Below are 26473 nucleotides of genomic sequence, written 5' to 3'. Positions count from 1 at the left end.
TCACAGAGAATTATTTCATACATCAATCTTGGAAAGGCATTTGCCAAGAGAGTTATATGATTCCCTATAGAAATTAAATTTTTATTTAATTCGCCAGCAATGCTCAGAAAATGATTATTAAATACTGTACATATATTTTATTTATCAGTAAAAGAAATATTTTTACTGCAAACTGGCTTTATATCGCCAAACTTGTGCTGTTGACCTTACAGTTCCTGCACAACTGACCATATGGTTTTAATTTTATCCTGTGAATTAGCTATTCTATTTGCATACCACATACTCTTTGCCTTCATAATAACATTTTTATGCACCTTACAATACTGTTAGTAATGAGCTACTGTAACTTGATTGTTACTGCTTCTAACATTTTTTTATAAATCCCTTTTTATTCTACATGATATCCTTATGCCACTATCCAGCTACCCCCAACTGCCTGTTACTGCTAGTACCACATTTAGAATGTTCCCATGGAAAGCAACTCCCAAAGAGCATGAGAAATGTGTTAAGGAAAGCATTATATTTATCATCTATGTTATCAGCACTATAAACATCCTGCCACTCTTGTCCCTGACAAGGTTTAAAAAAACTCTCTATTGCTGTTGGATTAACTTTCCTACATAGTTTGTAATTAAATGTGACATTTGTTGGGTAGTAAAGCTTTTTAGTGTTAAAATTTGTGCATCATGGTCTGAAAGACCATTAACCCTTTTACTAACAGAATGCCCATCTAGTAATGAAGAATGAATAAAAAATTTGTCTGTGGCTGTGCTACTGTTCCCTTGCACCCTAGTTGGAAAAAACACTGTCTGTATCAGATCATGTGAATTTATGAGATCTGCCAACATCCTTTTTCTTGGACCATCATATATTAAATTTATATTGAAGTCACCACATATAACTAATTTCTGGTACTTCCTAAAAAGTGAATCAAGACCCCTCTCTAGCTTGAACAGAAATGCTCTGAAGTCAGAGTTAGGAGACCTATAAACAACAACAATTAGAAGTTCAGTTTCACTAAATTTAACTGCCCCTGCACAACATTCAAATATCTGTTCAGTGCAGTGCCTTGATACGTCCATGGACTCAAATGGAATACTAGTTTTTAGGTACATAGCCACTCCCTCACCCCACATGGTACTCCTTGAAAAACAGCCAGCTAATCTGATAAAGCTATGAATTATCAAATTATTTAAGTGGTGCTCTGGTATACCAATAATTTCAGAGTCAACATCTATAGGCAGTTCACCAACTTTATCTCTAATACCTCTTATATTTTGATGAGATATGCTAATGCCTGCTCTACTTGGAAACATTGAATCCTCTGAAGGTGAGCCCTTAGAGGTACTTCCTTTAAGCAGGTATACCTATCAGCTGACTTCAATCTAAATAAGGTGGAGCTCTAACACCAACTACAACAGGAATTTTTCCATGAGTGTTCCCATCACCACCACCTACTTCACTGTCATCTATAAGCTTTTCCAACCTCCCCTTTGCATACCTACTGAGGTGCAGGCCATGCCTTGTGAAACCCGATCTACTGATAGACCCAACTGGCACCACCGAGATGTGACCCATGCCCTCTGCCATCAGTGCCCTCCCCAGCCCCATGTTAACACACGTAACAGCCACATTAATGTGAGGCTGATCATGACGCTGAAACAATTGCATGAAATGCACATTAGTGCCACCAGTCTAAGTAGCTGTCTTTACCAGGTCACCACATACATCTTATTCCCCTTCCCTGTCAAGCCTGTTCCCTGCCTCAGCCACTATCACTATCTGATCCTCCTTCATAAAATTCCTACATAACTTCCCTATGTTGTCAGTCACTTGAGCCAATCCTGCATTAGGCTTCATAATGCTAGTGACCATGTGGTGAGCACACCACTCTCCTGGCCGTATGTCAGTTTACAGAACCGGAGCCAGTACTTCTCAATCAAGCAGCTCCTCAGTTGATCTTGCAAGAGCTGAGTGCACCCCGCTTGCCAGCAGTGCTTGGCAGACTGGATGGTCATACATCCAAGTGCTAGTCCAGCCTGACAGCGCTTAACTTCGGTGATCTGACGGGAACCAGTGTTACCACTGTGGCAAGGCCGTTGGCAATATTTATTATCAGGGTGATTAAATTTTTGGAGCTAAAAAATCTGTACAACCAGCTGGAGCAATGGCTAACTGGTTTGTGTTTACAGAGTACTCATCTGTCTCTCTCAGTAACTACTGGTAAAAAATGGACATTTGACATCAATCCTAAATTACATATGTCATGCAATGGAAAATCTGGGATGGAATAACGGCAATATGAATTAGGATAGATTGTCACTCATTACATAGAGGAAATGAAATAATCATATGGTACTGCCAGCCGGGAGGCCCCGTCCAGGGAAGTTCAGCCACTGAGTGCGAGTCTTATTTCAGTCGACGCCACACTGGGTGACTCGTATCCCAGTGATGAGGATGAAATGTTGATGAGGACAACACAACACCCAGTCCATGAGCAGAAAAATTTCCAACCCGTCCAGCAATCGAACCCGGGTCCACTGCCTGGGAGGCAAGCATATAGCCACTCAACTAAGCACGTCGACTACATAGAGGAGACATTGAATAGCAGATGATCACATTTAAAAATATAGCAAGTTATCAGACACAGTCCTCCTTCAGATTTAGAAGGATGTGCACAGCTCACACATACATGGCTACTGTTCTCTGCCCGCATCTCATGGCCGTGCGGTAGCGTTCTCGCCTCCCGCGCCCTGGTTCCCGGGTTCAATTCCCGGCGGGGTCAGGGATATTCTCTGCCTTGTGATGGCTGGGTGTTGTGTGTTGTCCTTAGGTTAGTTAGGTTTAAGTAGTTCTGTTCTAGGGGACTGATGACCATAGATGTTAAGTCCCATAGTGCTGAGAGCCATTTGAACCATTTTTTTACTGTTCTCTCTGGATGCAGAGGCCCAGTTCACACCATGTTTTCAAATACCTTATAATTAGTTAGTTTCATTTCAATAATAAATAGCAATTCTATGGAAAATCTCATTTTACAGTCATCATGACTTAATTTGTAAATATGGCTCCATGCTGAACATTTTTTTTAAAAATACACATGTGTTCATTACGAATTCCTACCCACTACCTTTACCTCATTAAAACATCAGAAATTCTTCTAAAGAATGGAAGGAGCTGTGAAGTACAAACTTTTTTAGTTTCTTTTTATGTGTCTGTTAGGCACATTATACAAAAAATTTTATTGTAGCATTGTGCTCCCCTTTTTGTGATAAAGATAACCTTAAGTGCGGAGCAATGTTTCTTATTTTTCCTTCTGGTACTGTAATTATGGACATCATTGTTCCTTTTGAACTACAGTGTATTATTAGCAAAAACTTCATGAGGGAATAAATATACTGTGAATCAGTTGTCAGATTGACCAACTCCTGGAACAGATTTCTACATGATGATAGTGAGTGAGCACCATACATTAGCCTTTCAACACATTTTTGAGAAATGAAGACTTATTTTCTTAAAGATGAGCTACCCAAGAATATTATTGCCTATCACATTATAGAATTAAAATATGCAAAATACATCAACTTACTGATTTGTCTCTCCCCAAGATTTGCAATGATTCTGACTGTAAAACTGGCTGAACTACTAAGTTGTTCTACATCTACACCTACATCTACATCCATACTCCACAAGCCACCTGACGGTGTGTGGCGGAGGGTACCCTGAGTACCTTTATCAGTTCTCCCTTCAATTCCAGTCTCGTATTGTTCGTGGAAAGAAGGACTGTCAGTATGCTTTTCTGTGGGCTCTAATCTCTCTGATTTTATCCCCATGGTCTCTTCGCGAGATATACGCAGGAGGGAGCAATATACTGCTTGACTCTTCGGTGAAGGTATGTTCTCGGAACTTTAACAAAAGCCCGTACTGAGCTACTGAGCGTCTCTCCAGCAGAGTCTTTCACTGGAGTTTATCTATCATCTCCGTAACGCTTTCGCGATTACTAAATGATCCTGTAACGAAGCGTGCTGCACTCTGTTGGATATTCCCTATCTTTTCTATCAACCCTATCTGGTACAGATCCCACACTGCTCAGCAGTATTCAAGCAGTGGGCGAACAAGCGTACTGTAACCTTCCTCCTTTGTTTTCGGATTGCATTTCCTTAACATTCTTCCAATGAATCTCAGTCTGGCATCTGCTTTACCAACAATCAGTTTTATATGATCATTCCATTTTAAATCACTCCTACTGTGTACTCCCAGATAGTTTATGGAATTAACTGCTTTCAGATGCTGGCATGCTATTTTGCAGCTAAATGATAAGGAATCTATCTTTCTATGTATTCACAGCACATTACACTTGTCTACATTGAGATTCAATTGCCATTCCCTGCACCATGTGTCAGTTTGCTGCAGATCCTCCTGCATTTCAGTACAATTTTCCATTGTTACAACCTCTCGATACACCACCACATCATCTGCAAAAAGCCTCAGTGAACTTCCGATGTTATCCACAAGGTCATTTATGTATATTGCGAACAGCAATGGTCCCATGACACTCCCCTACAGCACACCTGAAATCACTCTTAATTCAGAAGACTTCTCTCCATTGAGAATGACATGCTGTGTTCTGTTATCTAGGAACTCTTCAATCCAATCACACAATTGGTCTGATAGTCCCTATGCTCTTACTTTGTTCATTAAACGACTGTGGGGAACTGTATCGAATGCCTTGCGGAAGTCAAGAAACACGGCATCTACCTGTGAACCTGTGTCTATGGCCCTCTGAGTCTTGTGGACGAATAGTGCAAGCTGGGTTTCACATGACCGTCTTTTTCGAAACCCATGCTGATGTCTACAGAGTAGATTTCTAGTCTCCAGAAAAGTCATTATACTCGAACATAATACGTGTTCCAAAATTCTACAACTGATTGACGTCAGAGATATAAGTCTATAGTTCTGCACATCTGTTCTACATCTACATCTACATTTATACTCCGCAAGCCACGCAATGGTGTGTGGCGAAGGGCACTTTACGTGCCACTGTCATTACCTCCCTTTCCTGTTCCAGTTGCATATGGTTCGCGGGAAGAACGACTGTCTGAAAGCCTCCGTGCACCCTCTAATCTCTCTAATTTTACATTCGTGATCTCCACGGGAGGTATAAGTAGGGGGAAGCAATATATTCGAGACCTCATCCAGAATCGCACCCTCTTGAAACCTGGCGAGCAAGCTACACCGCGATGCAGAGCACCTCTCTTGCAGAGTCTGCCACTTGAGTTTGTTAAACATCTCCGTAATGCTGTCATGGTTACCAAATAACCCTGTGATGAAACGCGCCGCTCTTCTTTGGATCTTATGTATCTCCTCCGTCGACCCGATCTGGTACGGATCCCACACTGATGAGCAATACTCAAGTGTAGGACGAACGAGTGTTTTGTAAGCCACCTCCTTTGTTGATGGACTACATTTTCTAAGGACTCTCCCAATGAATCTCAACCTGGTACCCACCTTACCAACAATTAATTTTATATGATCATTCCACTTCAAATCGTTCTGCACGCATACTCCCAGATATTTTACAGAAGTCACTGCTACTAGTGTTTGTTCCGCTATCATATAATCATACAATAAAGGATCCTTCTTTCTATGTATTCGCAATACATTACATTTGTCTATGTTAAGGGTCAGTTGCCACTCCCTGCACCAAGTGCCTATCCGCTGCAGATCTTCCTGCATTTCACTACAATTTTCTAATGCTGCAACTTCTCTGTATACTACAGCATCATCCGCAAAAAGCCACATGGAACTTTCAACATTATCTACTAGGTCATACTCTTCAATCCAGCCACACAGCTGGTCTGATATTCCGTATGTTCTTACTTTGTTTATCAGGCGACAGTGCGGAACTGTATCGGACGCCTTCCGGAAGTCAAGAAAAATAGCATCTACCTGGGAGCCTGTATCTAATATTTTCTGGGTCTTATGAACAAATAAAGCGAGTTGGGTCTCACACGATCGCTGTTTCCAGAATCCATGTTGATTCCTACAGAGTAGATTCTGGGTTTCCAAAAAACGACATGATACTCGAGCAAAAACATGCTCTAAAATTCTACAACAGATCGACGTCAGAGATATAGGTCTATAGTTTTGCAGATCTGCTTGATGACCCTTCTTGAAGACTGGGACTACCTGTGCTCTTTTCCAATCGTTTGGAATCTTCTGTTCTTCTAGAGACTTGCGGTACACAGCCGTTAGAAGGGGGGCAAGTTCTTTCGCATACTCTGTGTAGAATCGAATTAGTATCCCATCAGATCCAGTGGACTTTCCTCTGTTGAGTGATTCCAGTTGCTTTCCTATTCCTTGGACACTTATTTCAATGTCAGCCATTTTTTCGTTTGTGTGAGGATTTAGAGAAGGAACTGCAGTGCGGTCTTCCTCTGTGAAACAGCTTTGGAAAAAGGTGTTTAGTATTTCAGCTTTATGCGTGTCATCGTCTGTTTCAATGCCATCATCATCCTGGAGTGTCTGGATATGCTGTTTTGAGCCACTTACTGATTTAACGTAAGACCAGAACTTCCTAGGATTTTCTGTCAAGTCGGTACATAGAATTTTACTTTTGAATTCACTGAACGCTTCACACATAGCCCTCCTTACGCTAACTTTGACATTGTTTAGCTTCTGTTTGTCTGAGAGGTTTTGGCTGCATTTAAACTTGGAGTGAAGCTCTCTTTGCTTTCGCAGTAGTTTCCTAACTTTGTTGTTGTACCACGGTGGGTTTTTCCCGTCCCTCACAGTTTATCTGTCTAAAATGCATTTTACGATTGCCTTGAACTTTTTACATAAACACTCAACATTGTCAGTGTCAGAACAGAAATTTTCGTTTTGATCTGTTAGGTAGTCTGAAATGTGCCTTCTATTACTCTTGCTAAACAGATAAACCTTCCTCCCTTTTTTTATATTCCTATTAACTTCCATATTCAGGGATGCTGCAATGGCCTTATGATCACTGATTCCCTGTTCTGCTCATACAGAGTCGAAAAGTTTGGGTCTGTTTGTTATCAGTAGGTCCAAGATGTTATCTCCACGAGTTGTTCTCTGTTTAATTGCTCGAGGTAATTTTCGGATAGTGCACTCAGTACAATGTCACTCGATGCTCTGTCCCTACCACCCGTCCTAAACATCTGAGTGTCCCAGTCTATATCTGGTAAATTGAAATCTCCACCTAAGACTATAACATGCTGAGAAAATTTATGTGAAATGTATTCCAAATTTTCTCTCAGTTGTTCTGCCACTAATGCTGCTGAGTCGGGAGGTCGGTAAAAAGAGCCAATTATTAACCTAGCTTGGTTGTTGAGTGTAACCTCCACCCATAATAATTCACAGGAACTATCCACTTCTACTTCACTACAGGATCGACTACTGCTAACAGCGACGAACACTACACCACCGGTTGCATGCAATCTATCCTTTCTAACACCGTCTGTACCTTTGTAAAAATTTCGGCAGAATTTATCTCTGGCTTCAGCCAGCTTTCTGTACCTATAACGATTTCAGCTTCGGTGCTTTCTATCAGCGCTTGAACTTCCGGTACTTTACCAATGCAGGTTCGACAGTTTACAATTAGAATACCAATTGCTGCTTGGTCCCCGCATGTCCTGACTTTGCCCCGCACCCATTGAGGCTGTTGCCCTTTCTGTACCTGCCCAAGGCCATCTAACCTAAAATACCGCCCAGCCCATGCCACTCAACCCCTGCTACCCATGTAGCCACTTGTTGCATGTAGTGGACTCCTGACCTATCCAGCGGAACCCGAAACCCCACCACCCTATGGCACAAGTCGAGGAATCTGCAGCCCACACGGTCGCAGAACCATCTCAGCCTCTGATTCAGACCCTCTACTCGGCTCTGTACCAAAGGTCCGCAGTCAGTCCTGTTGACGATGCTGCAGATGGTGAGCTCTGCTTTCATCCCGCTAGCAAGACTGGCAGTCTTCACCAAATCAGATAGCCACCGGAAGACAGAGAGGATTTCCTCCGATCCATAGCGACACACATCATTGGTGCCAACATGAGCGACCATCTGCAGATGAGTGCACCCTGTACCCTTCATGGCATCCGGAAGGACCCTTTTCACATCTGGAATGACTCCCCCAGGTATGCACACGGAGTGCACATTGGTTTTCTTCCCCTCTCTTGCTGCCATATCCCAAAGGGGCCCCATTACGCGCCTGATGTTGGAGCTCCCAACTACCAGTAAGCTCACCCTCTGCGACTGCCCGTATCTTGCAGACTGAGGGGCAGCCTCTGGAACAGGACAAGCAGCTATGTCAGGCCAAAGATCAGTATCAGCCTGAGACAGAGCCTGAAACCGGTTCATCAGACAAACTGGAGAGGCCTTCCGTTCAGCCCTCCAGAATGTCTTTCACCCCCTGCCACACCTTGAGATGACCTCCCACTCTACCACAGGTGAGGGATCAGCCTCAATGCGGGCAGTATCCTGGGCAACCACAGTCGTAGTCTGATCGGAGGATGCGTGGGACGAGCTGGCCGTCCCCGACAAACCCCCATCCGGACCCCTACAGTGATGCCCATTGGCAACAGCCTCAAGCTGTGTGACCGAAGCCAACACTGCCTGAAGCTGGGAGTGAAGGGATGCCAACTCAGCCTGCATCCGAACACAGCAGCTGCAGTCCCTATCCACACTAAAAACTGTTGTGCAAAGAATGTCTGAACTAATCTACAGAGAGCACAAACAAATCGACACAAAATTTAAACAGTTATTAAAATACAAGATTGCCTAGTAAATGCAGTAATTCTGCTACTTGCGCACTGCTAACACACTGTTCAGCGGCAGAAGGAGACTACGCGATTTTACACTATTCAGGTAGTAAAACGCGTTGCTACAACTCTCAAATACTATAATACGCCCGAAATTTATGAATTAAACAATGCAAGTACCAAAAACATGCAAAGAAATTAAGAATTAACTATGTAACAAATGAGTGAGCTAGGAGTATATGACTTGCTGCTGCAGCTGCTTATCCAACGGCGGCAGGGAGCACACCGTTCTTGATAACAGGGATGACCTGTGCCCTTTTCCAATCCTTTGGAATGCTAGGCTCTTCTAGAGACCTACGGTTCACCGCTGCAAGAAGGGGGGTCACGTTCCTTCGTGTACTCTGTGTAAAATCGAACTGGTATCCCATTAGGTCCAGTGGCCTTTCCTCTTGTGAGCGATTTTAATTGTTTCTCTATCCCTCTGTCATCTATTTCGATATCTACCATTTTTTCATCTGTGCAACAATCTAGAGAAGGAACTACAGTGCAGTCTTCCTCTGTGAAACAGCTTTGGAAAAAGACATTTAGTATTTCGGCCTTTAGTCTGTCATCCTCTGTTTCAGTACCATTTTGGCCACAAAGTGTCTGGACATTTTGTTTTGATCCACCTACGACTTTGACATAAGACCAAAATTTCTTAGGATTTTCTGCCAAGTCAGTACATAGAACTTTACTTTCGAATTCATTGAACACCTCTCGCATAGCCTTCCTCACACTACATTTCGCTTCACGTAATTTTTGTTTTTCTGCAAGGCTTTGGCTATGTTTATGTTTGCTGTGAAGTTCCCTTTGCTTCTGCAGCAATTTTCTAACTTGCTTGTTGTACCACTGTGACTCTTTTCCATCTCATACGATCTTGCTTGGCATATACTCATATAACGCATATTGTACGATGGTTTTGAACTTTGTCCACTGATCCTTAAAACTTTTGTGTTGAGCTGTCAGATACTCTGTAATCTGGTTTTTGTCACTTTTGCTAAACAGAAAAATCTTCCTATCTTTTTTAATATTGCTATTTATGGCTGAAATCATCAATGCAGTAACCACTTTATGATCGCTGATTCCCTGTTCTGTGTTAACTGTTTCAAATAATTCAGGTCTGTTTGTCACCAGAAAGTCTAATATGATATTTGCCATGAGTCGGTTCTCTGTTTAACTGCTCAAGGTAGTTTTCAGATAAAGCACTTTAAAAAATTTCACTGGATTCTTTTTCCCTGCCACCCGTTATGAGCATTTGAGTCTCCCAGTCTATATCCAGCAAATTAAAATCTCCACCTAGAACTATAACATGGTGGGGATATCTACTTGAAATATTTTCCAAATTATCCTTCAGGTGCTCAGCCACAACAGCTGCTGAGCCAGGGGTCCTATAGACACATCCAATTACCATGTTTGAGCCTGCTTTAACCGTGACCTTCACCCAAATTATTTCACATTTCGGATCTCCGTCAATTTCCTTCGATACTATTGCACTTGTTATCGCTATAAACACGCCTCCCCCTTCACTGTCCAGCCTGTCTCTGTGGTATACATTCCAGTCTGAGTTTAGGATTTCATTACTGTTTACGTCTGGTTTCAGCCAACTTTCTGTTCCTAGTACTATATGGGCGTTGTGACCATTTATTAATGAGAGCAGTTCTGGGACCTTTCTATAGACGCTCCTGCAGTTTACTATAAGCACATCAATATTGTTATTCCCTGTTGCATTTTGCCTACTCCTACCTTCCCGCGTCTCATGAGGCATCTTTTCGGGCCTACGGAGGGAATTCTCTAACCTAAAAAACCCACATGTGTACTCCACACATACTCCACTACCCTTGTAGCCACTTCCAGCGTGTAGTGCACGCCTGACCTATTCAGGGGGACCCTACATTTCTCCACCCGATAGCGGAGGTCGAGAAATTTGCACCCCAGATCTCCGCAGAATCATCTGAGCCTCTGGTTTAAGCCTTCTACTCAGCTCCAAACCAGAGGACTGCAATCGGTTCTGGGAATGATACTACAAATAGTTAGCTCAGATTCCACCCCACGAGCGAGACTTTCCGCCTTCACCAATTCCGCCAACCGCCTGTATGAACTGAGGATGACCTCTGAATCCAGACGGCAGGAGTCATTGGTGCCGACATGAGAAAGAATTTGCAGTCGGGTGCACCAAGTGCTCTGTATCGCCGCCGGCAGGGCCTCCTCCACATCTCGGTTGAGACCCCCCAGCAAGCAGACAGAGTGAACACTGACCTTCTTCCCCGACCTTTCCGTTATTTCCCTAAAGGGCTCCATCACCTGCCTAACGTTGGAGCTCCCAATAACTAATAAGCCCCTCCCCCCGTGTACCTGCTTGGATCTTGCTGAAGGAGTGGCCACATGTCCACTCACAGGCAGAGCGGGCAATGCTACATGGCCAGCCTCCACATTGAACCACTGAACCCACCACTCCCCTTGGGGACAGGGCGGCCCAACCGCGCCCGGCACCCACGAAGATGTCTCAACAGCAGGGACAGTGGGTGAAACATGTAACACCTGGGGTGTACCATGTGACGCACCAGACTCCCCACTGCCACTACACTCCAAGGCAGCAGCCTGAAGATGGCTGACCGCAGCCATCAACACATTCAGCTGTTCGCAAACAGTGGCCAGCTCCTCCTGCGTCCGTACACAGCAGTCACACATCCTATCCATCCTAAAAAATCAATTAACTGCAAAGAGTTAATCAACTTTTAACTAGACTGCTAATTCACTAAAGGCGGCTGATTGTTGACTAAACTGTGGTTGCTAGACACTTCTTGTGGAAAACAATGAAAATAGCACTACCTGTCTCTGGACTGTATTGAAAACAAACACTACCACTACTGGTACTATGGTTGACTAAAGGGACTCTTGCTGACTGTATTCAAAACAAACACAAAATCTATGCAACACTATTACTAGCACTCAACAATTAAAGCTTCCTAAAAGCAAAAACACATGGAAGAAGAAGTGACAAGTAAGAAAAATACAGTTAATACTTAAATTAACGTAGCTCGCTGCACAGCAGATGTGAAGCAGACGGCAGAAGTTCCAAATGTGCTTTTTCCAGTTTATATTCTCATTAACATATATGAGGACCAATAGTGGACCTATGATTTAGCCTTGGGGAAACCCATAATGATTTCTCCCCAGTCAGAATAATGTCCTTGGACTACACTGGTTGAGTTACTAAGACGTTATCAATTGGTTGACTATACAATCAATCCAATAAAACTTCAATGTATCTAGCAGAATTCTGTGATTCCCACAGTCAAATGCCTTAGATAGGCAGCAGAAAATGCCGATTTGCACTATTTTATTATTTAACACTTTCATAATTTGGTGAATAACATGTAAATGGCACTCTCAGTAGAGCAACTCCTCTGAAATCCAAACTGTGATTTACTGAGGATACTCAGGTGAGATACTTTAGAATACTTCACCTCCACAATAATTTTGGAAAAAGATATCAGCAGTGAAACAGGTTGGTAGTTATTGGTATATCTCCTATCAGCTTTCTTAATGTGATATTTGATAGTGGCCTATTTCAGTCTGGAAAAATACCTTGTGTTAGTGATGCATTACATATTTCACTTATTACATGGAAACAAATCTTTAGTGCTCTATTCAAAGGACCATCAAAACCAAATGAGCTTTTATTTTTGAAAGAATATACTAGTAGAATTTTCTTAATTTCAGGAGGCAATGTTGGTGATACATTCATATCACTGAATTTTATGAAAGCTGCTCTTTCAACATACTGTTGTGATTTTTCTCTTGATCCGTTTGTCCATATAATTTCTACTATATTTGTTCTGTGATTGGTTGTCCTGTCTCTCATTTCACTACATTCCATACACTCTTAAGTCTGTTATCAGAATTTCTCATTTCTGACATTTGGTACATGTTCCTTCACTTTTCTTAGTAATTTTGCATAGTTTTTATACTGTGCAACTACTGTAGGATTTCTGCTTGTTCTGTCCAACAGATACATTTCCCTTTTCCTGTCACAAGATACTTTAGTGATCTTGATTTCTTACATGGCTATTTAATGTCCTTTCTGATTATCTTATGCCAAAAGCTATTTTCAAATAATGATATCAATTTAAAATGGAAGAGATTAAATTTTATGTCAGCATTTGGTTCATGATAAATTTAATCCCAGGTATTCTTAAAAAATTTTTCCTGGAGTCCTTAATTATCCTAACTGATTTCCACTGAGAACTGTCCATACTGTAGGACACTATGTTATTTATCATATCTAACTGTGCATTAAGATCAGAGAGAGCATTAGTTACCGGGTAAACTGTTATTTTCTTGCTTTAAGCTTAGGTAAAGGAAACAGTATCAGTTAGGTCCCTACTGGCTTTATCCACCCATGTTGAAAAGTTAATGATTGAGATTATATTGTAGGATCCAAGGTTTCCATATCACTTTTCTTATCAGAATTATTTTCTAAATCTCCATTGAAGTCAACACAGACTGGTCATGGTTCAGTAGGCCCTCCATAAAACTCACATTTGGGTGTGTCATTGCTACTCCTGTTTCATCCAGGTCACCCTCAATGCTGTTCCCCACTCCACCTGCTACAACAACCTGATACTCTTTGTCAAACTCTTTACACAAATTCTATGTGTCCTCTATCAGCTGAGTAAAGCTATTACTTGGTTCCACAATGCATGTGACCTGCTAGCCTGTTCCCAAACATAAATAATTTTTGAAAAAGAGCAATTTTAAAAAGACTAAAAAGACACTTAGGAATAAAATTTACTATGTTCCATGAAATTGCCAATGGCCTTGCCCCAGTGCTAACATCAGTTCCCGACAGATCACTGAAGTTAAGCACTGTCAGGCTGGGCTAGCACTTGGATGGGTGAACATCCGGTCTGCCAATTGCTGTTGGCAAGTGGGGTTCACTCAGCCCTTGTGAGGCAAACTGAGGAACTACTTGATTGAGAAGTAGCAGATCCAGTCACAAAAACTGACATACAGCTGGGAGAGTGATGTGTTGACCACATGCCCCTCCATATCTGCATCCAGTGATGCCTGTGGGCTGAGGATGACACGGTGGCCAGTTGGTGCCATTGGGCATTCATGGCCTGTTCGGATGGAGTTTAGTTTAGTTATTTTTCATAAAATCATTGTCCATAAAACAAGGCAAAATACAGCAAATCAACATAGTATAAATAACTTCTACTGTACTTCAGCTATTAAATCATTAGGCCTACTAAGAAATGAACAAAATAAGAAAAGAATTCTCCATCCAACATGAAAATTAATCTAAAGTTGCAACTCTGTTTATGAAATGCTATTTTGACTAAAAAAAGTAAGAAAACCAGAGAGTATACAGCCCTTCTAAACCACAAGATATAACTGATTTAAATCCAAGATCTTTTTAAACTGAGAGGTGATAATTAAGGATCAGTTAACGGAAAATCAAGTAATATGAAGATGGAGTAATCCACAGGTAATGAAGCTCAGTAATAAATAAAACAGGAGTCACCAAATTAAGTCATGAAATATGTAAAAAGGAATGGAATGTACATGTAGAATGTGAATCAGAGGAATTAGATTGAAATTTAATGGCACTAGGTGGGAAATAAATTTGTGACTAAAGCTGAAGATATTTCCCAAAATAAGCTAGAAAATTATACTGTTTTATCCATGTGAGGAGTGGATGAAGCCCTGCTTCTTGCTTCTAATGTCGAATGTTTGGAAACTGAAGGGGAGAGAGAGAACTACCAAAATCACAGGATCACTCAGAAGAGATGCAATCAAATTCTTAAATCATTGTGGGGCAGTTTGTTATTACTTAAGTGCCAGCAATGACAGGTAGTGAACTTTCAGAAATAAACTCTCTTCCAATGCGAGAACTAGAAGATGAAAATCCATATCATGAGATGGAAAAGATGATAGTGATTATGACATAAATTCTGAAGATCTTTCCTAACCTAATCCAACTACAATAACAGTAATGGTTTATCTGGACAAGAAACAGGTAAAGTATGTCTCTTGCCTCTAATATTAAATATTTGCAAACTGGAGAAGGGAGAAATTTTCAAGGATAAGAAGAAGATACTGAAAATTTTGATGAGACAACATTTACTCAGTTGTTTAACATGGGAAGCATCTGTGACAACATTCTATGATTCAAAAAATGCAGGAAAGAAGACATAGAAAATCCATGGAACAGGGTCAAAAATTTTCTGTGAGTGGAGAAGTAGAAGATGCAAAGTAAACCTAGTGAGACCGTACAGTTCCAGTCACACAATGTTACTGAGAGCAGTTGACAGAACACAGGCACCAGTGCAGCTTACTCAAATTTTAGCATGACTATGATGTAGGTAACACACAGAACAGAATGGAGATCATAACTGAAAGAGGTTGGAAATGGTGATAAACCTGAGGTAGACCAAATTGCCTGTGGTGCACCACTTATCAAACAAAAACACAAGATCAAGACCAAATTTCTTGGCCAGTATATGGAACATGGTGGTGCAAGTTCTACAATTGTAGTATTACTTGGGAGTAAAATGCCAGGACCAGTGACACTTTTTTTTACCACTGACAATGGTACATGTCCATTGACATGCTCTCATGACAACAGACATACAACCACCGGGCAATGGCCTTGGAGGCTGAAACCACTCATGGTAATCAAAATTTAAAATAGAAGTGCAACTAGTGCAGGCATTTTATTTCCAAGATTCAAATCCTTCATGATGTCATTTCTGACCTGCACTACACCAGACTTTGGGTTCACTGAATCCTCCTCAATGGTCTCAACTAGTGAGTTATATGTCCAATAGAGTTGCAGTGATTATATTACTGATATTAGTATCCTATCAAATGCTCAAATCATGGGAACATGTTGTGTTTAAAATGTTCAGTAAGAATGCATGTATATCACAAATACTGTGTGTTCTAGAGGCTTAGGATTACCTTTGTGTCTGTGCTGAAAAGCTGTTTCATAGATGATATTCAGAAATGAATATTGTAGTCCTTTGTTGTGTTGATATGCTCATGTGCGACCATAAGTGTTAACCCAACAGCTATCACTTTTGATTAAATATGTAGTTTTTATTGTAATTTTGTTTCAGATAGACACCGTATCCTATTTTAATTATTATGTACTGCTTTTATGTGCTTTTTTCTGATGTAATATATGGGAAGATATCAAAATTTGATGCTTTAGTTACTCATGCTTTCTTCTGTATAGCATCAGAGTTAGTGCTTTATTTTAATTTGTTGGAGTTTTAAATTCATTTTACTTAGGTTGCTTGCCTCCATATAAATTTAAAGATGCACTACATATTTGTTTATTTTAGTTTAGTGTTGTTTTGTTTTGCAAAGAACAATTGTAAACACTAATTGCTAATTGCAAATTCTGCTGGATTAGAGGTGATTTCACCCTACAGTGATACGGCAGTGTCATCATTCCAGGCAAAAAAAACAAGTTTCAACTGATAGATATAAACAAATCAACCTCACAAATATCCTACACAAATTGCTGGAGATGATGCAAACCTGTAAATTGTCCTGGGTCCCTGAGGTCTCTTGGAAGATATGTGTAGTGCATGAAAATTACTTTCAGGTTATTCCAAAAAATGGAGTGTGATAGTGTTGTGACCAAGTCAAGAGAACCACATGAAAACAAAATGTCTTTGTAAAAGAGACGGAACAAGGAATATTACGCCATTATTTAAGAAAACAAATGTGAGAGTGGTCTCAATAATTTGTCAGCGATAAGTTGTTCTTCTGAGGCACTATCAGATTCCCTTAATGAAAAGTAAAGAAAACACAGTGGAAAACCAAGACCTTGTGTACTGCAAAGGGTAACCAAAACTAGGTGATCTCAAAACACCATCTACAACTACATCTACATCTACATCTACATGACTACTCTGCAATTCACATTTAAGTGCTTGGCAGAGGGCTCATCGAACCACGATCATACTATCTCTCTACTATTCCACTCCTGAACAGCGAGCGGGAAAAACGAACACCTAAACCTTTCTGTTCGAGCTCTGATTTCTCTTATTTTATTTTGATGATCATTCCTACCTATGTAGGTTGGGCTCAACAAAATATTTTCGCATTCGGAAGAGAAAGTTGGTGACTGAAATTTCGTAAAAAGGTCTCGCCGCGACGAAAAACGTCTATGCTTTAATGACTTCCATCCCAACTCGTGTATCATATCTGCCACACTCTCTCCCCTATAACGTGATAATACAAAACGAGCTGCCCTTTTTTGCACCCTTTCGATGTCCTCCGTCAATCCCACCTGGTAAGGATCCCACACCGTGCAGCAATATTCTAACAGAGGACGAACGAGTGTAGTGTAAGCTGTCTCTTTAGTGGACTTGTTGCATCTACTAAGTGTCCTGCCAATGAAACGCAACCTTCGGCTCGCCTTCCCGACAATATTATCTATGTGGTCCTTCCAACTGAAAATGTTCGTAATTTTAACACCCAGGTACTTAGTTGAATTGACAGCCTTGAGAATTGTACTATTTATCGAGTAATCGAATTACAACGGATTTCTTTTGGAACTCATGTGGATCATCTCACACTTTTCGTTATTTAGCGTCAACTGCCACCTGACACACCATACAGCAATCTTTTCTAAATCGCTTTGCAACTGATACTGGTCTTCGGATGACCTTACTAGACGGTAAATTACAGCATCATCTGCGAACAGTCTAAGAGAACTGCTCAGATTGTCACCCAGGTCATTTATATAGATCAGGAACAGTAGAGGTCCCAGGACGCTTCCCTGGGGAACACCTGATATCACTTCAGTTTTACTCGGTGATTTGCCGTCTATTACTACGAACTGCGACCTTCCTGACAGGAAATCACGAATCCAGTCGCACAACTGAGACGATACCCCATAGCTCTGCAGCTTGATTAGAAGTCGCTTGTGAGGAACGGTGTCAAAAGCTTTCCGGAAATCTAGAAATACGGAATCAACTTGAGATCCCCTGTCGATAGTAGCCATTACTTCGTGCGAATAAAGAGCTAGCTGCGTTGCACAAGAGCTATGTTTTCTGAAGCCATGCTGATTACGTGTCAATAGATCGTTCCCTTCAAGGTGATTCATAATTTTTGAATACAGTATATGCTCCAAAACCCTACTGCAAACCGACGTCAATGATATAGGTCTGAAGTTAAATGGATTACTCCTACTACCCTTCTTGAACACTGGTGCGACCTGCGCAATTTTCCAATCTGTAGGTACAGATCTATCGGTGAGCGAGCGGTTGTATATGAGTGCTAAGTAGGGAGCTATAGTATCAGCGTAATCTGAAAGGAACCTAATCGGTATACAATCTGGACCTGAAGACTTTCCCGTATCAAGCGATTTGAGTTGCTTCGCAACCCCTAAGGTATCTCCTTCTAAGAGACTCATGCTAACAGATGTTCGTGTTTCAAATTCTGGAATATTCCATTCGTCTTTCCTGGTGAAGGAATTTCGGAAAACTGAGTTCAATAACTCCGCTTTAGCGGCACAGTCGTCGATAACAGTACCATTGGCACTGCGCAGCGAAGGTATTGACTGCGTCTTGCCGCTTGTGTACTTTACATACGACCAGAATTTCTTCATATTTTCTACCAAATTTCGAGACAATCTTTCGTTGTGGAACCTATTAAAGGCATCTCGCATCGAAGTACGTGCCAAATTTCGCGCGTCTGTAAATTTTAGCCCATCTTCAGGATTTCGCGTTCTTCTGAACTTCGCATGCTTTTTCCGTTGCCTCTGCAACAGCGTTCGGACCTTTTTTGTGTACCACGGGGGATCCGTTCCATCTCTTACCAATTTATGAGGTATGAATATCTCAATTGCTGTTGCTACTATATCTTTGAATTTGAGCCACATCTCGTCTACATTCGCATAGTCAGTTCGGAAGGAATGGAAATTGTCTTTTAGGAAGGCTTCTAGTGGCACTTTATCCGCTTTTTTAAATAAAATTATTTTGCGTTTGTTTCTGATGGATTTGGAAGAAATGGTATTGAGCCTAGCTACAATGACCTTGTGATCACTAATCCCTGTATCAGTCCTGATGCTCTCTATCAGCTCTGGATTGTTTGTGGCTAAGAGGTCAAGTGTGTTTTCGCAACCATTTACAATTCGCGTGGGTTCGTGGATTAACTGCTCGAAATAATTTTCGGAGAAAGCATTTAGGACAATCTCGGAAGACGTTTTCTGCCTACCACCGGTTTCGAACAAGTATTTTTGCCAACATACCGAGGGTAGGTTGAAGTCCCCACCAACTATAACCGTATGAGTGGGGTATTTATTTGTTACAAGACTCAAACTTTCTCTGAACTGTTCAGCAACTGTATCATCGGAGTCTGGGGGTCGGTAGAAGGAGCCAATTATTAACTTAATTTGGCTGTTAAGTATAACCTCCACCCACAGCAATTTGCGCGGAGTATCTACTTCGACTTCACTACAAGATAAACCACTACTGACAGACACAAACACTCCACCACCAATTCCGCCTAATCTATCTTTCCTGAACACCATCTGAGACTTCGTAAAAATTTCTGCAGAACTTATTTCAGGCTTTAGCCAGCTTTCTGTACCTATAACGATATCAGCTTCTGTGCTTTCTATTAGCGCTTGAAGCTCAGGGACTTTTCCAGCACAACTACAACAATTTACAACTATAATTCCGACTGTTCCTTGATCCAAGCACGTCCTGTAATTGCCAAGCACCCTTTGACATTGCAGCCCATCCCGCACTTTCCCGAGGCCTTCTAACCTAAAAAACCGCCCAGTCCAGGCCACACAGCCTTCGCTACCCGTGTAGCCGCCAGCTGAGTGTAGTGAACTCCTGACCTATTCAGCGGAACCCGAAACCCCACCACCCTATGGCGCAAGTCAAGGAATCTGCAGTCAATACGGTCGCAAAACCGCCTGAGCCTCTGATTCAGACCCTCCACCCAGCTCTGCACCAAAGGTCCACAGTCGTTTCTGTCAACGATGCTGCAGATGGTGAGCTCTGCCTTGATCTCGTAAGCAAGACCGGCAGTCTTCACCAAATCAGATAGTCACTGGAATCCAGAGAGAATTTCCTCAGATCCAAAGCGACACACGTCATTAGTGCCGACATGTGCCACCACCTGCAGCTGGCTGCACCCTGTGCTCTTCATGGCATCCGGAAGGACCCTTTCCACATCAGGAATGACTCCTCCCGCAATGCACACGGAGTGCACACTGGATTTCTTCCCCTCCTTAGCCGCCATATCCCTAATGTGTTAGAAGTGAAAAAAAAATGGTGGGGCAGGCATATTTGTTAAAGAGGATACAATATTTACAAAAATTGATATTAGCTCATACTGTCCTGAAACAGATGAGGAATTCAGCTGTGTAAATCTTGTGGAGTATAACCTAACTATTATAAGTCTCTGCAGATCACCAAGTGGTGCCATGGTTATTTTCTTTCAGAATTTTGAATTAATAATGAAAAAGTTGTTAAAATCTAAAAGAGAAATTGGTGTCAGTGGGGACTTCAATATAGAAATGGGAAACAAGAGTGAGCAAGTCACTACATCATTTTTCAGTCTCTTCAGAATGTAGCAACAGAAATTCCACACATGGTGGAGCATGTATAGATAACATCATTGTTAACTTCAAAGCGATTTGAACACTATCAGTATGTTGTTGGGGGATTTGCAGACCATGATCCAGCAGTCCTTAGGCTTAACCAAAACAAAACTGAAAGACTCCCCTCTAATGCAGGTGCCAATGCTATGGAAAAGATGACATGAGTTAGGCAGCAGAAGGAAGAGGTGGTAAACCAATTCATTCAGAAACTTAGAAATAAGTGGGACTGTATATACCAGTAGCAAATAGGAATAAATGAAACTGAAATTGTTTTTGAGAGCTTCATTAAAATGTATGTAGATTTGTGGTATATGTATCCTCCTCTTTTAAAAATTAGTCATAAAAGCAAGCCTATAAAGAGGAAAATTAAGTGGTACATGGATAAACTTAACATCATCAGGTAAAATATGTTACCTTCGTACCATATGTGTAAAGCTTCTAAATATTGAACTGAGCAGAAAGATGAATTGTACGAAGCTTATCTGAAACATAAGAGAACCTACAGAACTAAGCTCAGAATGTCAAAAAGAACAACATACTAAAGGTAAATTGTAGGTGCTCATAAATGCAAAGCTGCATGAAATGTTTTTGCACAAAAGCATTGTATATATCATGAACATAACATAGCTCTTGTCATGGATAAAGTTAATCTTTTTTTAATTGATTCTGTAACCAATATTAGGAACAAAATTAAAACAGCAAGTACTAATGCAACTGATCTACTTAAGCAACAACAACATGGGAACTATAGATTTAAGGGGAGGACAGTCACAACCACTGAGATTACAGATGTAGTGCCCAAATTCTCAAACTCCAAGAGCATGAACTACTCTTGGGTGTCAAATTGTATAACTAGGAAAACAGTATGTGTGATTAGTGAACCATTGGCCTTTCTTTTTAGTGGGTATCTATAGAGTTTGGCCTGCTTCTTATAATACCAAAAATATTGACAGTTATTCCAGCTTACAATAAAGGAGCAAACATGATCTCAAAAATTATCAACCAGTTTCATTAGTTCCTATTTTCTCCAAAATATTTGAATTTCTTTTTATCCTCAACTAAACAACTGTTCTGAGTCACATAATTTACTTTCTAGTAGTCAATTTGGCTTCCACAAAGAACGAAATTGCTGTTATCTCAATTATGAATGAAGTGATAACAGTTTTTCAGAATAAAAATAAAGTTTCACTTCTTTTGTGTGATTTAAGAAAGGAATTTGACTGTATTTCTCATGACATCTTATTTGTTAAACTTAAATTCTATGGTGTACAAGGCTCTGCATTCGCAGTAATTGTATCGTACATAAACAATAGGAAACAATTTGTCTCTGATAGAAACAGGCACTCACAGCTGCAAGATGTTAAAGCAGCAGTTTCACAAGGCTCCGTCATTGAGCCCTTCTTTTTTTATAACTGAAGTCGATGATTTACCCCACTGTGTCCCCAACTCTGTTGTTAGCCAATGACACAACTCTGCTAGCTCAGCATGACAATGCATTAGTTCTGCAAGATACAATGCAAGATGGCTTGGAATTAGCACTAAATTGGTTCTCATCAAATGCACTGCTTTGCAACCCTGAAAAAAAACCAACATATTATACTAGGATTATCAAAAGAGGTAGAACTAAAAGCAGTTAAAATTCTAGGAAAATTCATACAGACTCAGAAATGTCAAACAAACTGGCACAGGCATGCATATTCAAATACAGAGATATCAAAACAGCCATAATAAGGTGCTGTGGTCAGCAATGCCTACATAAGACAACAAGTGTCTGATGAAGTTGTTAGATTGGTTACTGCTGCTACAATGACAGATTACAAAGATTTAAGTGAGTTTGAATGTGGTGTTATAGTTGGTACATGAGTGATGGACACAGCATCTCCGAGGTAGTGATGAAGTGGGGATTTTCCCATACGACGATTTCATGAGTGTACCATGAATGTCAGCAGTCCAGTAAAACATCAAATCTCAGACATTGCTGTGACTGGAAAAAGATCCTGCAAGAATGGGACCAATGGTGACTTAAGAGAATCATTCAACATGACAGAAATGCAACCCTTCCACAAATTGCTGCAGATTTCAGTGCTGTGCCAGCAACAAGTGTCAGCGTGCGAACCATTCAATGAAACACCATCAATATGGGCTTTTAGAGCTGAAGGCCCTCACATGTACCCTTGACAACTGCACAACGCAAAGCTTTATGCCTCAGCAGGGTCTGTCAACACCGACATTGGACTGCTGATGTCTGGAAACATACTGCATGGTCGGATGTGTCTCATTTCAAATTGTATCAAACGGATGGACATATATGAGTATGGAGATGACCTGATGAATCCATGGACACTGCATGTCAGCAGGGTACTGTTCAAGCTGTTGGAGGCTCTGTAACAGTATGGAGTGTGTGCAGTTGGAGTGATATGAGACCCCTGGTACATCTAGATATGACTCTGAAAGGCAAAATGTACATAAGCATCCTTTCTGATCACCTGCATCCATTCATGTCCACTCATGTCCAACAGGCTTGGACAATTCCAGCAGGACAATGCAACACCACACACGTCCAGAATTGCTGCAGAGTAGCTCCAGGAATACTCTTCTGAGTTTAAACACTTCCGCTAGCCATCACATTCTACAGTCATGAACATTATCGAGCATATCTGGGATGCCCTGCAACATGCTGTTCAGAAGAGATCTCCACCCCCTCCAGATTTATGGACAGCCCTGCAGGATTCATGGTATGAATTTTCTCCAGCAAACTTCAGACATTAGTCGAGTCCATGCCACATTGTGATATTTAATAAATTTCCATTTTCTGCTCAGTCAGCTCACATAACTAGCTTCAGATGCAAGCTATTACATTGGTTACTTATTAATCCTTTTTTAAGGTATAACTGAACGTATGAATGTAAAATCAATTGACATTAATTTTTAAAGTTTTCATTATGTGATTTCATTGATTGTATTTATTTATTGTTTTATTGTCTATCCTATCATTTGTAGGTTCTACTTGAAATATGTACTGCTCATTTAGTTTAAAGGTGCTGTTGAAGGGAAATGTAAGGTGCTATCAATGTAAAATGCCTATTCCACCTCAGGTGGTCAAGGGTAAATAAATAATCTGTGGCTTCTGGGAAGGGCAGTGCAAAACTGATCATCTGATGCAGTTGGAAACATCAATCTAGCATGCTTTTACCAAGTACCAACAAATTACAGCTGTCCCTTTTTACACACATAAAGTATACAATACAGCCTGGTACTGCCATACACTAACCTCACTCCACTATTTTATTGAATTGTAACCACAACTTTCTGTCACCATAATTGTTTAAGTCTAGAGTCAGTGCTTTGCTAAATTCTTCGCAGTCCCAAGAAATGGCATCCCTCCGAGCTTATAGCCACTATCAGACTGTGTATTCTGTGGGTGTGATAGTCACTCCTGCTCTTTATGTTGATGAGTTACACATTTGGTACTGCTCTGTCTGTGGCCTTAGCCAAGCATCAACTTCAAGGTGCCACACAATTAATGTCTTCTTTGACATTCTACCATGTCTTTTAGGAGTCCCACATTAAAACATGGATCATGAATTTTTGTTACCATACCATGGTCCATTTAGAGCCAGACCTCTACTTGATGAACACCTTGACATCATTGCAGTCCCATTCTTCATAGGAATCTCCACCTTTTGCCTCTATGTACCCATGAGGTGATACTTACTACATGTTCCTCCTAGTACACTAATCAGACCTATTTCAAGGACTTAAAATCTGTCACCCCTAGTGTTTTCTGATGTACCTTCCTCTCAGTCTTCTAGGACTACCAAGGAACTGAAATCATTTATACAGATTGTTCTAAATTAGCAGAAAAATGGGATATGCTCTCACACTTTATGACGGTCAGGAACAATACTATTTACCAGGTGACTGTAGTGTCTTCACAGAGAAACTGGTAGCTATTACTAGAGCCCTTTATTTAATCAAAATGAAAACTCACAATAAATCTTTGGTATGCAGTGACACAATGAGCAATCTGAGGCTACTGAGCAATTCTGTCCTCATCTCCTCAAACTGTCCACCATCCGTGACTCTCTTTATGATGGCAGCCATACTCCTTGGTGGTTTTCCTCTGGATCCCAAGTCATATAGAATCCCTGGGGAATGAGGTAACTGGTTGCTTAACCAGGAAAGCAACCATATGGCCAACATTGGCAATGTGGATATCAGTCACAGATTTGCGAGCACAGATAAGAGTTGAAATCCACCACAGCCAGAGCAAGGAGTGGTGGGACACTACTCCCTCCATCAAACTGCAGGCCATCATGTAGATCAATACAGTGTGGCATTCCTCTTTCCATTTGTCCTGTAAAGACTCTTCTGTCTTATCTTGGCTTCAGATTGGTCATCCCCATCTGAATTTTGGTTTTCTCCTGTGTGACTATCCAACCTCCTTCTCCCAAATATGACTACAATGCTTCACTGATGGTGGCTCACATCACTGTGCCCATCTCTACATCACACCAATGATCATAGGGGCTTAGGGACTACTTATATTCAATTTGTTTTGTGCATGTCTTGTCTGGGCTGAGGTTCAAAGTAGAATACCATTTATCATTGAGCTTGTGCTAGAATGTTATCTGTCCTTCGTCATCTACTTTTTTAAAGAAACAGTTAAAGTACCAACTGAACAAAGTAAAGGTATTTGTCCAAGAATGAAAAGATAGAGTGGATTGTAGCTATTACTGTGATAACCAAAGAGAATTAGTTTCAAATAGGTGCTTAAACTCACTCTAATAGAATTTATCATTACACTGTTTCCCAACGTAAGTCTGCTGACAGCCACAAATACACTTTAAAAGCTACTTTATTTCATGATCACTGTCAGCAGTACACTTCTCTGGAGATGGTTGAAGCACACAGTCTTCATTACTGCTATTTTCAAGTAATTTTGCATTGCAGATTGCGTAATGTTCTGCAACAGCGCATTCAGCTCCCTCTTTATGCTCTTCAGGTGATTTTCATCTTGCAGTGAGTCTTGCTATGGAAATTGAAAATAACATTTCATTTCATTGTTAATCAAACTTCAGAATTCCCATATATATAATAAAAAATAAATTTCCTACTTACTAGCAATGTATCAAGTACTGGAATCTGTGAAAGCATGAAGGATATTATCTTATGTCATCCTCTGGAGCATATTTGGTACTGCTTTCATCACCACTGAAATCAAAAAGAAGTAATTGTTACAGATGAGCTGAATATCATGAAGAATGTCAGCACCATTTGAGAAAGAGTTATAAGTATACAAAACAAGTTTTTCTAGCTCCATTGCATCTGCTACATAGCTCAGAAACCTAAACAGAAAATCAGAAACTTCCTCATTGCATTATGATGGCTTACTAGCCAACATATGGCTTTGGTATGCATCCAAATATTTAAAATACAGGACAGTAGTATCAGATGTGTGGTATGTATATTGTTATTTAGCATTACATTGTAAGAAGTTAACACTTGAAACTCAATAAACATTAAATTACTTACATAGCTATAACATTGTGAGTTTATGTTATGGTCTTGTGTGTTTAACCTGCTTTAAGGGACTTTTTGAAGGCTTTCACAGGCCCAAAGAGTGCTTCCACATTGTAGTTCAAAATCCCCTCCAACAGACGGAGCTGAAATCTAAAAGTAAATATTTTTCACTCATAGCGAATTTTTCGCTCATCCTGTAAAATCTTGCAGAGCAACATAAGCTTTGATTTTTTAGATACAGTCACATATAATATATGTTATCTTTAAATATTTTCAACATGCAAATTGTCACACAGATAAGTATATAAACATGCCATCCATTTTTAGTTATGTATATAAATTTTTACATTTCACCATAGGTGATCCTCACATAGTACTCTGTGTTTCAGTTTAATGGCATAGAATATACTGACTTTGTTCATTTGTATTGATGTTTCAAACATCACACTCTTAAAATACTATGTATTTCTTAACACCACCAAGAAAACCTTATCTTGTG

At 40.6% G+C, this 26473-nt stretch overlaps 1 protein-coding gene across 1 annotated transcript in view; it reads left to right on the top strand.

The window, feature by feature from the left end:
* LOC126298360 (uncharacterized) overlaps positions 1–26473 on the top strand; it is a 574913-nt gene that overhangs the window by 508065 nt on the left and 40375 nt on the right. The window lies entirely within an intron of this gene.

Source organism: Schistocerca gregaria, chromosome X (genome assembly GCF_023897955.1).
Source record: "Schistocerca gregaria isolate iqSchGreg1 chromosome X, iqSchGreg1.2, whole genome shotgun sequence".
Taxonomy (NCBI): domain Eukaryota; kingdom Metazoa; phylum Arthropoda; class Insecta; order Orthoptera; family Acrididae; genus Schistocerca; species Schistocerca gregaria.
The sequence above is the reverse complement of the archived record's forward strand: the minus strand, read 5'-3'. Positions and strand labels throughout refer to the sequence as shown.